The sequence below is a fragment of the Cryptomeria japonica genome, chromosome 4 (genome assembly GCF_030272615.1).
Source record: "Cryptomeria japonica chromosome 4, Sugi_1.0, whole genome shotgun sequence".
Lineage (NCBI taxonomy): Eukaryota > Viridiplantae > Streptophyta > Pinopsida > Cupressales > Cupressaceae > Cryptomeria > Cryptomeria japonica.
The window spans coordinates 732,552,826-732,564,971 of NC_081408.1; positions in this window are offsets into that span (position 1 = coordinate 732,552,826).

A 12,146-nucleotide genomic window follows, 5' to 3' on the forward strand; every position below is an offset into this window, starting at 1 on the left:
TAAGTTACTGAGGTTGAATTTGTTGATTTTATGGAAGATTAAGTTTGTATGATTCAACCCCCCCCCCCCTCTCATCTTGTTAGTTATTAGCATTAGAACTTTACAATTGGTATCAGAACTTTGGACTCCAAAAGAAAATTTTAAAGGTACTTGAGGCAAAGATCCAAAGATGTATAAAAGGGATGCACCGAAGTTGAACAAGTCAAGTTTCTCCACATGGCAGAAAAGGATGAAGCTGCATTTATCAGGAATTGGAGAATATGCAACATATTATTTGGAGAATAATTACATACCACCAAGCACCAACCCGATGACCTTGGAAGAGATAAATGCAAAGCAAGAACATATTCAAGCTATGATTGAAATAACATCAGCATTGAACGACTCAGAGTTTAATGATCTAGATGGTTGCAATGATGCAAAAGCAATGTAGACTAAGCTCATATCTATGTATGGCGGTGATGAACATGTTCAAAGAGAAAAAGTAGATAGTCTAAGAGGACAACTTGAATCCATGAGAATGAATGAAGGTGAGAACATAACCCAATACAGTACAAGGTTAAAGGAGACTATCAATCAAATTAAAGGAGCAGGAAGAACTATTGAAGAAAAGGATGTAACAAGTAAGTTGTTGAGAACCCTTCTACATTCTTATGCCATTTGAGTCTCTGCAATCAATGAACTAAGGTCTGTACCTAAAATGCCAGTTTCTTTGGATGCTACTATTGGTAAGCTACATGCATTTGAGTTAAGTAATTTTGATAATAGTGGGTCTTCAGTAAATAAAGTTGAATCTGCATTCAATTCTTTTCATATTGGTGAATCTGATGATTACAATGATAGAATGGGTAAGTACTCTAAAGGGAATCATAGTGGAGCAAGTGAAAGATTTAGTAAGAACATGGAAGAAGTGCACAAACTATATGAGGAAATCAAGAAGCAAGAAGAGTTTGAAGCATTATTAGCCAGAAGGTTACCAAGAGGAAAAGGTAAGTATAAAGGGAAGCTAACTTTAAAATGTTTCAATTGTGAATAAATAGTGTTGGTATTTTAGTATGGTTTTGTCATTGATGTCAACACCTACTGGAACACTAGCACTTTGGAGATCCAGCAACATTCACCAGCAAGCAAGTAACTATTGCACAGTTACTGGTATATGGTTCACCGAAAGGATATAATGTTCACCAATAGTTGGAATGATATGGAAGACACTTGGTAATATCAAACACATTGTGTGGACACTTTGTTTTGAAGAATGAATCATTGGTATATTCATATTTACATATTTGCTTTTACCAGCAAATAGGTCTAGGGTTACACTAGCAGGTTTATCTTTTCCAGATCAGCATGGCACGCTATGGAGATGATTTATTATTCCTATAAATGCATTAAGCTGACATGTTCAATCAGTTATTGTATCAGATATTATATTGTTTGCAAAATATTTTTTTGTAATATCTTGTAGAGCCGACTACTAAAATTGGTCTTAGGTTATGGTATAAATGTAAGATCTTATTTGTAAGATCGAATATGGAATACGAAAAAGGTTTGTGACAAGGTATGTGTGAGATTAAGCAGAGGTATACACGAAGACATCATTTGAAGGTGAAGCTAGGTTTTTGTAGAAGCATATCAGCATTACACTGGTACTGAATCTAGCATATGAAGATGCTATTTTGTGCAGTACATTCTTATTGGATTTAACCATCCAACTATAGTTAGTGTGACTCCCATTTTGTGATTGAGCAATGAGCTCTAGGTTGTTGGCCTTTCTGCATCTGCAAACTTCATTTATGTACACTTACTATCTGTAGTAGTATCATTTGATTGTGGGTAAGGTTTCCCACCATGGTTTTTTCTCTTACAGGCTTTCCACATACAAATATTGGTGTTATGTGTTGTGGATGACTTTATGTTTATGTTTCATGCATTAATCTTTACCGGTAGAGCAATTTACTGTTAACACTATCTACCGGCATACTTAACTGGTTTACCGGTATTAAGCATTAAGCTGGTTAAATGGTTTTTCATTTGAATTTATTAGACAACTGGTTCACACCCCCCTCTCAGTTGTCTCCGGGACCTAACAATTGGTATCAGAGCCCAGCCCTCTTTTGTAGAAGTTTAACAACTTGAGGAGATCCAATGTCTACTAATTATGTCAGGAAGGACAGTCCTAAACTTGATGGAGCCAACTATGGGATATGGAAGATCAGGATGGAGACACATCTAAATTGCATTGGTAAAGACATCTGAGAAGTTACAAAGAATGGTTATACTACTGATGTAGCTAGTTAGACTGCTCCAACTACCTTAGCTAAAGATGAGGAGAATGATTGCAAAGCAAGAGAAGCACTTCTGAGTGCATTATCACATCAACAAATCATGGGATTATCAGATAGGTCTACTACTAAAGCTTTTTGGGATCATTTGGAAACACTGAATGAAGGAGATTCCATAGTCAAGATTGCAAAACTTGAAAGCTTCCGAGTCAGGTATGAACATCTGAAAATGGAAGAAGATGAAAGGAATTCTGCTTTTATGGAAAGAGTAAATGAAATTGTTTTGGTTATTAAATGTTGTGGAGGAACCTTAAGTGAGGATGAAATTGTTTCAAAAATTTGAAGAGGATTGCCATTAGCATATAAAATGAAGTTTACTGCTATAAATGAGTTGAGAACAATGCCTAATACATCAGTAACTAAGGATACATTAATTGGAAAACTTTCGGCCTTTGAAATTGAGGAATTTGGTCATGTTGCTACTATAAAGGCAGATTTGGCCTTTAAAGCACCAACATCATCTACTCCATGATTTGACAAATCAAACTAGAAAGCCTTTTATGAAAGAGAGCTTGAAGAAACTATGAAGGAGAATGAAGAGCTTGAAGAACTTGAAGCACTATTTGCAAGGAAAATGCCAAAAGGTCTAGTTGGAAGTAAGTATGAAGGTAAAGCACCCTTTAAATGTTTCAACTGCAATAAGATTGGTCATATGGCTTTGAGATGCCCTGATAGACATGCTAGACTAAGAGAAGAAGCTAGAGGAACATACAAGCCTAATCTTGAATATCAGAGATATAGATTTAAGAAGAACAAAGACAAATCTTGTTACATTGCTGATGAAGGTGTGACTGATGATTTTGATGAGGATCCAGCAGACAATGGATGGGTTTTTGTTGCTATAACAGAAGATCAACCAACACCTATTGTTCAACCAGTAGAACAAGCCCTAGTAGCTAAATTTGAAGTAAAGGATGAATGGATCATTGACTCAGGATGCTCACATCATATGACAGGAGACAAAGGTAAATTCTTGAACTTTCAAGAATACAATGGAGGTTTAGTAAGATTTGGAGATGACAAAGCCTATTCAATCAAAGGTAAGGGTTCAATATCTCTTGATGGTAAGCATAACAATGACAATGTCTACTATGTTGAAGGACTAAAGCATAATATTTTAAGTGTTAGCCAATTAGTTGAGAAGGGATTTTAGTTACAATTTAAAAATGGAAAATGCAAAATCATGAATAAAACTGGTTTGGAAATTGCAACCGGTAATTAGACTAGAGGTAATATCTTTCATTTGAATAACAGTGAAAAGACATGCTTGATTGCACATATAGATGAAAGCTGGTTATGGCATAAGAGACTATGTCATGTAAACTTTGATTGCATGGTAAAAATCAGTACTTCCAAGGTAGTTAGAGATCTATCTAAAATTGTGAAACCGCAGAATACAATTTGTAAGGAATGTCAATTTGGAAAACAAGTTAGAGCTAGTTTCAAAAGTATTCTAGAAAAATCCAATAATGCACTTGATTTAATTCACTAATTTATGTGGTCCAGCTAGAACTAAAATCTTACAAGGTGATAGATATTTCATGCTAATTATTGATGATTATTCGAGAATGTGTTGGGTTACTTTTCTCAAGGAAACATCAGAAGCACTTGGAAAGTTCAAACTGTTCAAAGCAATGGTTGAAAATGAAACCGGTAAGAAAATCAAATGTTTAAGATCAGATCAAGGAGGAGAATTCACATCTAAGGACTTTAATACATCCTATGAAGTGAATAGAATTAGAAGACAATTATCAGCACCTCAGACACCACAGTAGAATGGAGTTGTTGAAAGGAAAAATAGAACTATCTTGGATGCAGCAAGAAGTATGTTATCTGAAGCAAATTTACCACATGTGTATTGCAGAGAAACAGTTAGCACTGTTGTCTATACACTCAACAAAGTTCACATCAATGGTGAAAATGGTAAGACCCCTTGTGAGCTATGGTTTGGTAATACTCCTACTCTTAAGTATTTTAGAATTTTTGGGAGTAAATGTTATATTAGAAGAGATGAGTATATTGGCAAATTTTATTCTAGAAGTGATGAAGGAATATTTCTTGGTTATTCATCTAAGAGCAAGGCATATAGATGTTTTAATAAGAGATTGCAGAAAATTGTTGAGAGTACAAATGTAAAGATTGATGAATAATTCAGAGGAACTTCAAGGTATATAGACTCTGAACCGGCAATAGAAATTGTGATAAATGAACCTACACTAAATCCATCGATACATAATGAAGATCCAGTTACCCCAGTACCATCAGAGGATTCCACAGTAATTGAAGAACAACAACAAACTAAGACACCCATGTATGTAAGATTGAATCATTCTGAAGATCAGATAATTGGAAACAAATTTAAAGGAGTTATGACAAGAGGAAAATTGGCAAATGAAGAGGTATGTCTTTTTTTTCAAACTGAACTATCATCTATCAATGAGGCATGTGAAGATAAATTTTGGATTAAAGCTATGGAAGAAGAATTAGGAAAAATTGAGAAAAATAATACTTGGACATTAGTTCCCCGGCCTAAAGATAAAAATGTAATTGGAACCAAATGGGTATTTAGAAACAAACTTAATGAAGATGGTAAGGTTGTTAGAAATAAATCAAGACTAGTGTGTAAGGGATATTCTCAGAAAGGAGTTGATTAAAATGAAACCTTTACACCGGTGGCTAGAATTGAGGCAGTCAGATTATTCTTGGCTTTTTCAGCTCACAAGAACTACAAAGTTTATCAAATTGATATTAAATGTGCATTCTTGAATGGAGATCTTGAAGAGGAAGTCTATATTGAACACCCTAATGGATTTTCTTTGACAAATGACAATTATATGGTTTGCAGGTTAAGAAAATCTCTGTATGGATTGAAATAAGCCCCAAGAGCTTGGTATGCAAGGTTGGATAAGTATCTTTTAAAGATTGGTTTTACTAAAGGAAATGCAGATAGAAATTTATATTACAAAATAATTAATGATGGCATCTTGATTATTGAAGTATTTGTTGATGATATAATCTTTGGAGGAGAAGATGGATTATGTAAGGAATTTTCTATTAAAATGCAACAAGAATTTGAAATGTCTATGATTGGAGAGATAAAATTCTTTTTAGGTTTGCAGATTTCATAGACTGATAAAGGTATATTTTTGAGTCAATCCAAGTACTTGAAAGAATTACTAAAGAAATTTGGGATGGATAACTCTAAACCGGTAAGCACACCTATGACTACAAATGAAAAATTATCTCAAAAGGATGAATCTACACCTATTAATCCAAGTAGATATAAATCTATGATAGGAGGTTTACTATATTTGACACAAACGAGGTCTGATATTATGAATGCAGTATGTATTGTTTCTAGATTTCAAAGTAATCCTAGGGATAATCATGAATCAGCAGTAAAAAGGATTTTCCAGTACTTACAAGGCACTACAAATCTTGGATTATGGTATCCTAGAGATGAAAATTTTGATCTATGTGAATACACAGATGCAAATTGGGTAGGAGATGTGGATGGTAGAAAAAGAACCACTGGAGGAGCATTCTTTCTTGGAAAGAGATTAGTTTCTTGGTTGAGTAAGAAACAAAGTTGTACATCTTTATCAATAGCAGAATCAGAATATGTTGCAGCAGCAACTAACTATACATAGGTACTATGGCTTAAGCAAATGTTGAAAGACATAAAGGTAAAATGCAAGGAACCTATTACTATATATTGTGATAAAACTGCAATAATTGATATATCTAAGAATCTAGTATTACACTCTAAAACTAAACATGTTTCTATCAAACTGAATTTTCTAAGGGAAAAAGTTGAAGAAAAGGAGATAAAACTGGTTTATGTGAATACTAAAGAACAAATTGTAGATATTTCCATGAAACCTTGCCTAAGGAGACTTTTGAATATCTCAGAGATCAGCTTGGAGTCATACCACCACCAATAGAAACTTAGACAGTTGATTATTGTCATCAACTGACAGAATTGAAAGACAAATCTTTTACTCTGGTCTTTGATGAAGAAGCTACTTCTCAGGGGGAGTAGTTGGTATATTGAATTGATTGGTATTTTATATATGAACTTTGGCATTTGATGTCAAAGGGGGAGAGATATCTATGAAAAAACACATTATCTTAGAGGAATGATTGATAGAAAGATTGGTATTGAAAATAAATCTATGGATAAACACATGTTGCTCCCAAGGGGAGAGATTGTTGTTTAGGAGAGATTGTTTATTTTTGGTATTTGGCATTTCTATTTTGGCACTTTGATGGTTTTTCCATCTTGTGTTGCCATCAATGCCAAAGGGGGAGATTGTTGGTATTTTGTTATGGTTTTGTCATTGATGTCAACACCTACTGCAACACTAGCACTTTGGAGATCCAACAACATTCACCAGCAAGCAACTATTGCACAATTACTAGTATATGGTTCAGCAGAAGGATATAATGTTCACCGACACTTGGAATGATATGGAAGACACTTGTTAATGTCAAAAACATCATGTGGACACTTTGTTTTGAAGAATTAATCATTGGTATATTCATATTTGCTTATTTGTTTTTACTGGCAAATAGGTCTAGGGTTACATAAGTAGGTTTATCTTTTCTGGATCAGCATGGCATGCTATGGAGATGATTTATTATTATTGTAAATGCATTAAGTTGACATGTTCAATCAGTTATTGTATTGGATATTATATTGTTTGTAAAATGTTGTTTTTGTAATATCTTGTAGAGCCGACCTACTAAAATTGGTCTTAGGTTATGGTATAAATGTAAAATCTTATTTGTAAGATCAAATGTGGAATGCGAAAAAGGTTTGTGAGAAGGTATATGCGAGATTAAGTAGAGGTATACATGAAGACATCATTTGAAGGTGAAGCTAGGTTTTTGTAGAAACATATTAGCATTACACCGGTACTGAATCCAGCATATGAAGATGCTATTTTGTGCAGTACATTCTTATTGGATTTAACCATCCAACTATAGTCAGTGTGACTCCCATTTTGTGAGTGAGCAGTGAGCTCTAGACTGTTGGCCTTTCTGCATGTGTAGACCCCATTTATGTACACTTACTATCTGTGGTAGTATCATCTGATTGTGGGTAAGGTTTCCCACCGTGGTTTTTCCCCTTACAGGTTTCCACATACAAATATTTGTGTTATGTGTTGTGGATGACTTTATGTTTATGTTTCATGCATTAATCTTTACTAGTATAGCAATTTATTGTTAACACTGTCTATCGGCATACTTAACTGGTTTACCGATATTAAGCATTAAGTTGGTTAAATGGTTTTTGGTTTGAATTTATTAGACAACTGATTCACCCCCCCCTCTCAGTTATCTCTGGGACCTAACAAATAGCACATATGGCTTCTAACTGTCCTGACAAAGAATCTAGTGAAAAGAGAGAATGCCGAGATAACAGGCAGAAAGACAAGCAATACAGAGGACAGCAAGACTTTAGAAGGAGAGACATAAAGACATGCCTAGTAGCTGATGAGAAATCCAATGATGAAAAATCTGATGAAACTGATATAGAGGAAGTTGTTTATGTGGCTATTAAATATGGATCAGATGAAGAAAGGTATGAAGAAAAGGCCCTAATATCTCACATAAATAATAATGGTTCTTGGATCATAGATAGTGGATGCTCACATCACATGATAGGTGATAAACACAAGTTTGTTAAATTAGAAGACTATGATGGAGGCTATGTAAGATTTGGTAATGATGCACCATGTCCGGTGAAAGGTAAAGGATCTATAACACTTCTTGACAATGCCAAATGTGATGATTTATATTGGGTTGAAGGTTTGAAATATAATTTGTTGAGTGTAGCACAGCTAAACAATACAAGATACCGAATAGAATTTCAGAAAGGAATTGTCAAAGTTCATGACAAGAATGGAAAGATAGCTGCTACCTGGACACAAACAAAAGGTAATACATTTCATCTTGACTCAACTCGAAACAAGTGTCTTTATGCTAAGATAGATGATACCTGGTTATGGCATAAAAGGTTTTGTCATGTAAATTTTGAAAAATCTAATCAAAATAAGTAAGAAGCATCGAGTAAGAGGTCTACCGAGTCTGGAAAAACCTAAGAATGCTATGTGTTGAGGATGCCAGATGGGTAAGATGACAAGATAAAGCTTTACAATTAAGTCCTACACTTCTAAAGAAATTTTAGATCTAGTACACACTGATCTTTGTGGTCCCATGAAAGTTCAAAGTTATTATGGTGAAAAATATTTCATATTATTTGTGGATGATTACTCAAGGATGATGTCAGTTATGTTTTGAAAAGAAAAATCAGAAGCTTTTCAAATGTTTAAATGGTACAAGGCAAGAGTTGAAAATGAAATAGGAAGACAGCTGAAATGTCTTAGATATGATAGAGGATAATTCACTTATGATGAATTTAGCTTATTCTACAATGATCATGGTATAAAAAGGCAAGTATCTGCATTGAGAACACCTCAGTAAAATGGGATAGCTGAGAGAAGAAACAGATCAATTGTAGATTGTGCTAGAACCCTAATGATAGAAAAGAGGGTACCTCAAACATTTTGGAGAGAAGCAATCAGCACTACTGTTTACACCTTGAATCATGTACAACTGAAGAAAGGAACTATGAAGACACCATATGAAATCTGGTATGACAAGAAACCTAATGTAAGTTATTTTAAAATCTTTGGAAGTAGATCTTATGTTCACAAAGATCACAAAAATGGAGAGTTTGATCAAAAAAGTGAGGAAGGAACATTTCTTGGTTATCCTTCTAGAAGTAAAACATTTAAATGTCTGATCAAATCATCTAATAAAATAGTGGAAAGTGCAAATGTGAAAATTGATGAATTTGCAAAAAGAAATGATGAAGGAAATTCTAAAGAACCAAAAAATTATGAAGAATTTGTTTATGTTCAACTGAGAAGTCCTACCAAGAAAGTTGCTAAAGAAAATGAAGATAATATCCAGTTACCGAGTGATGAAGAAGATCATACAGAACCTACTGAGCCTATATTAGCCAAATATGTCAGAAGACATCATGCATCAAGTTAGATTATTGGAGATAAGGATGATCCGGTGATGACAAGGAACAAACTGAGACAGAACACATGTCTGATATCTGAATTTGAACCAAGAATAGTAAAAGAGGCATTTAACACTGAGTATTAGGTAAATGTTATGACATAAGAGATTGATCAAATCAAGAAGAATGACACATGGACACTGATCCCAATACTGAAGGACAAAAATTTAATCGATAAAAAGTGGATTTTCAGAAACAAGCTTAATGAAAAAGGTGAGGTCATTCGAAACAAAGCAAGACTAGTTTGCAAAGGTTATGCTCAAGAAGAAGGAATAGATTGAGGTGAGACTTTTGCACCTATGGCTAGACTTGAGGGAGTAAGAACATTGTTGGCATATGTTGCTTTCAAAAATTTCAAGGTATATCAAATGGATGTTAAATCTGCATTTTTGAAAGGTATACTAGAAGAAGAAGTTTACATTGAACAACCTGAAGGATTTGTTGAAGACAGGAGTAAAGATCAGGTATGTAAATTAAACAAAGCTTTATATGGTCTGAAACAAGCACCTAGAGCATGGTATGAGATACTGCACTCTTACTTAATCAAGATTGGTTTTATAAGGACAAGTGAAAATAGCAATATGTACATGAAGAATGATGAGGACAATGGAATACTGATCTCAGCCATATTTGTTGATGACATTATATTTTGTGGAAATGACTCTCTATGTAAGAACTTTGGAAATGAAATGTGCAAAGAATTTGAGATGTCACTAATCAGTGTGATAAAGTATTTTATAGGTTTACAAATACTGCAAATGAAAGATGAGATTTTCATTACTCAATCCAGGTACATAAAGGAAATCTTGAAGAAATTTGGAATGGAGGATTCTAAACCAGTTAGTACTCCTATGACTACCAACTATAAACTATCAAAGAATGATGAATTTGCATCTATTGATGAGACACTTTACCGATCTATGATTGGAAAGTTGCAATATGTTGTGCATAGTAGACCGGATGTAGCACATGTAGTAGGTATTGTTGTAAGATTTTCTGTAGATCCCAAGGAAACCCATATGACAACAATCAAGAGAATTTTCAGATACCTAAGAGGCACTAAAGATTATGGCTTAGTATATGAAAAGAGGAATGATTTTGATTTAAAAGTTTATACTGATGCTGATTGGGCAGGCAATGATGATGACAGGAAAAGAACAAGTGGCAGAGCTTTCTTCTTGGGAGAAAGAATAGTAAGTTGGCTTAGCAAGAAACAAGGATGCATTTCACAGTCAACAGCTAAAGCTGAATATATTGCTACAACATTGAATTGCACAAATATAGCATGGATCAAACAATTGTTGGAAGGTATAAATGAAAAGGTTACCGAGCTAGTAACTATATTCTGTGATAATACTAGTGCCATTAACATTTCAAAGAATCTGATAATGCACTGTAAGACAAAGCATATATCTATAAAGTATCATTATTTCAGAGAAGAATTTCAAGAAAAGAAAGTTGTGCTGAAATATATCAGTTCAAAGGAACAAATTGCAGACATCTTCACAAAGCCATTGCCAAGGGACACTTTTGAGTATCTCAGAAGCAAGTTACGGGTCCTACCCCTATCTTCTACTCACTGATAGAGTTCAGTGAAAGCATCAATTCGATGAATCTACATAATATTATATGTGGATTGATGCTGATTTACGCACTTTAGAAGGTTTTCTAAAGGTGTGCAAGAAAGAGTGAATAGAGACAAGTTGCTCTGACAAAGACTGAAATGATACATGTGTAACACAGCAAAAGCAAATCACTTCACAAGGGAAGAAATCATGAATTAGTTTTTACTTTTTGGCATTGTTGTCAAAGGGGGAGAAGACTAAATGGTTGACTGAATGGTAAATCCCTAAATGAAGAAGATAACAAAAGACTAATGATAGGGGGAGAAGATTAAAAAGGGGAGAAGACTTCAGAAGATTTTAACAACTCAAGGATAATAGGAGAAGTCTAACAGCAATCTGAATCAGAATCAATTTGAATATCTTGTTGGTATTACCATTTAATTGCTGGATTTGCCATCAATGCCAAAGGGCAAGATTGTTGGCATTTCAGTAGAAAGAAAGATTGTTAGCATTTCAATAAGGATATTGAGAAGGTTGTTGAAGATTATTTGATATAACTAAAAAAGGATGATAACTATCTTTATAACATTATTTTGTCATTGATGTCAAGAAATTGATTTTCTAATTCAGTATGATGTTGCCATATCTTAAGAAGTATGTTTTTATCAGTATTAAGTGGTTGGTAAGTGACACAAAAAGAATGTGATGAATAAGGGAAGAAATAAGTTATTGAATGGGCAACTACTACCGAGTTAGACAATGATCAGATCATGATGTTTAGATTGTTTTCATATCGTACAAAAGTTGTTGATTATAAGGTTAATACTATACTATGTCACTAAGCAAAGAACCTAGTCGGTAAACCCTAAGGAACCTAGTCGGTAAACCCTAAGGTTATCGATATTGGTTAATGAAGACAAAATGTCTACCGAGTGAAGTTCAGTATTTACCGAGTTGCAACCAAGTTATGACAGATCACATTGGATGGATCAAAGCATTATTTAATGAAGGATGCTGATGGGTTGGAGATGTATAAATGATTGGTATGTCATGCATGAAGATTGTTAAGGATCTATGGCAATGGAAGATCAAGATGAAGATCTACAGCTCAGATTGAACTGCAATAACCTTGTGCAAGTTCCA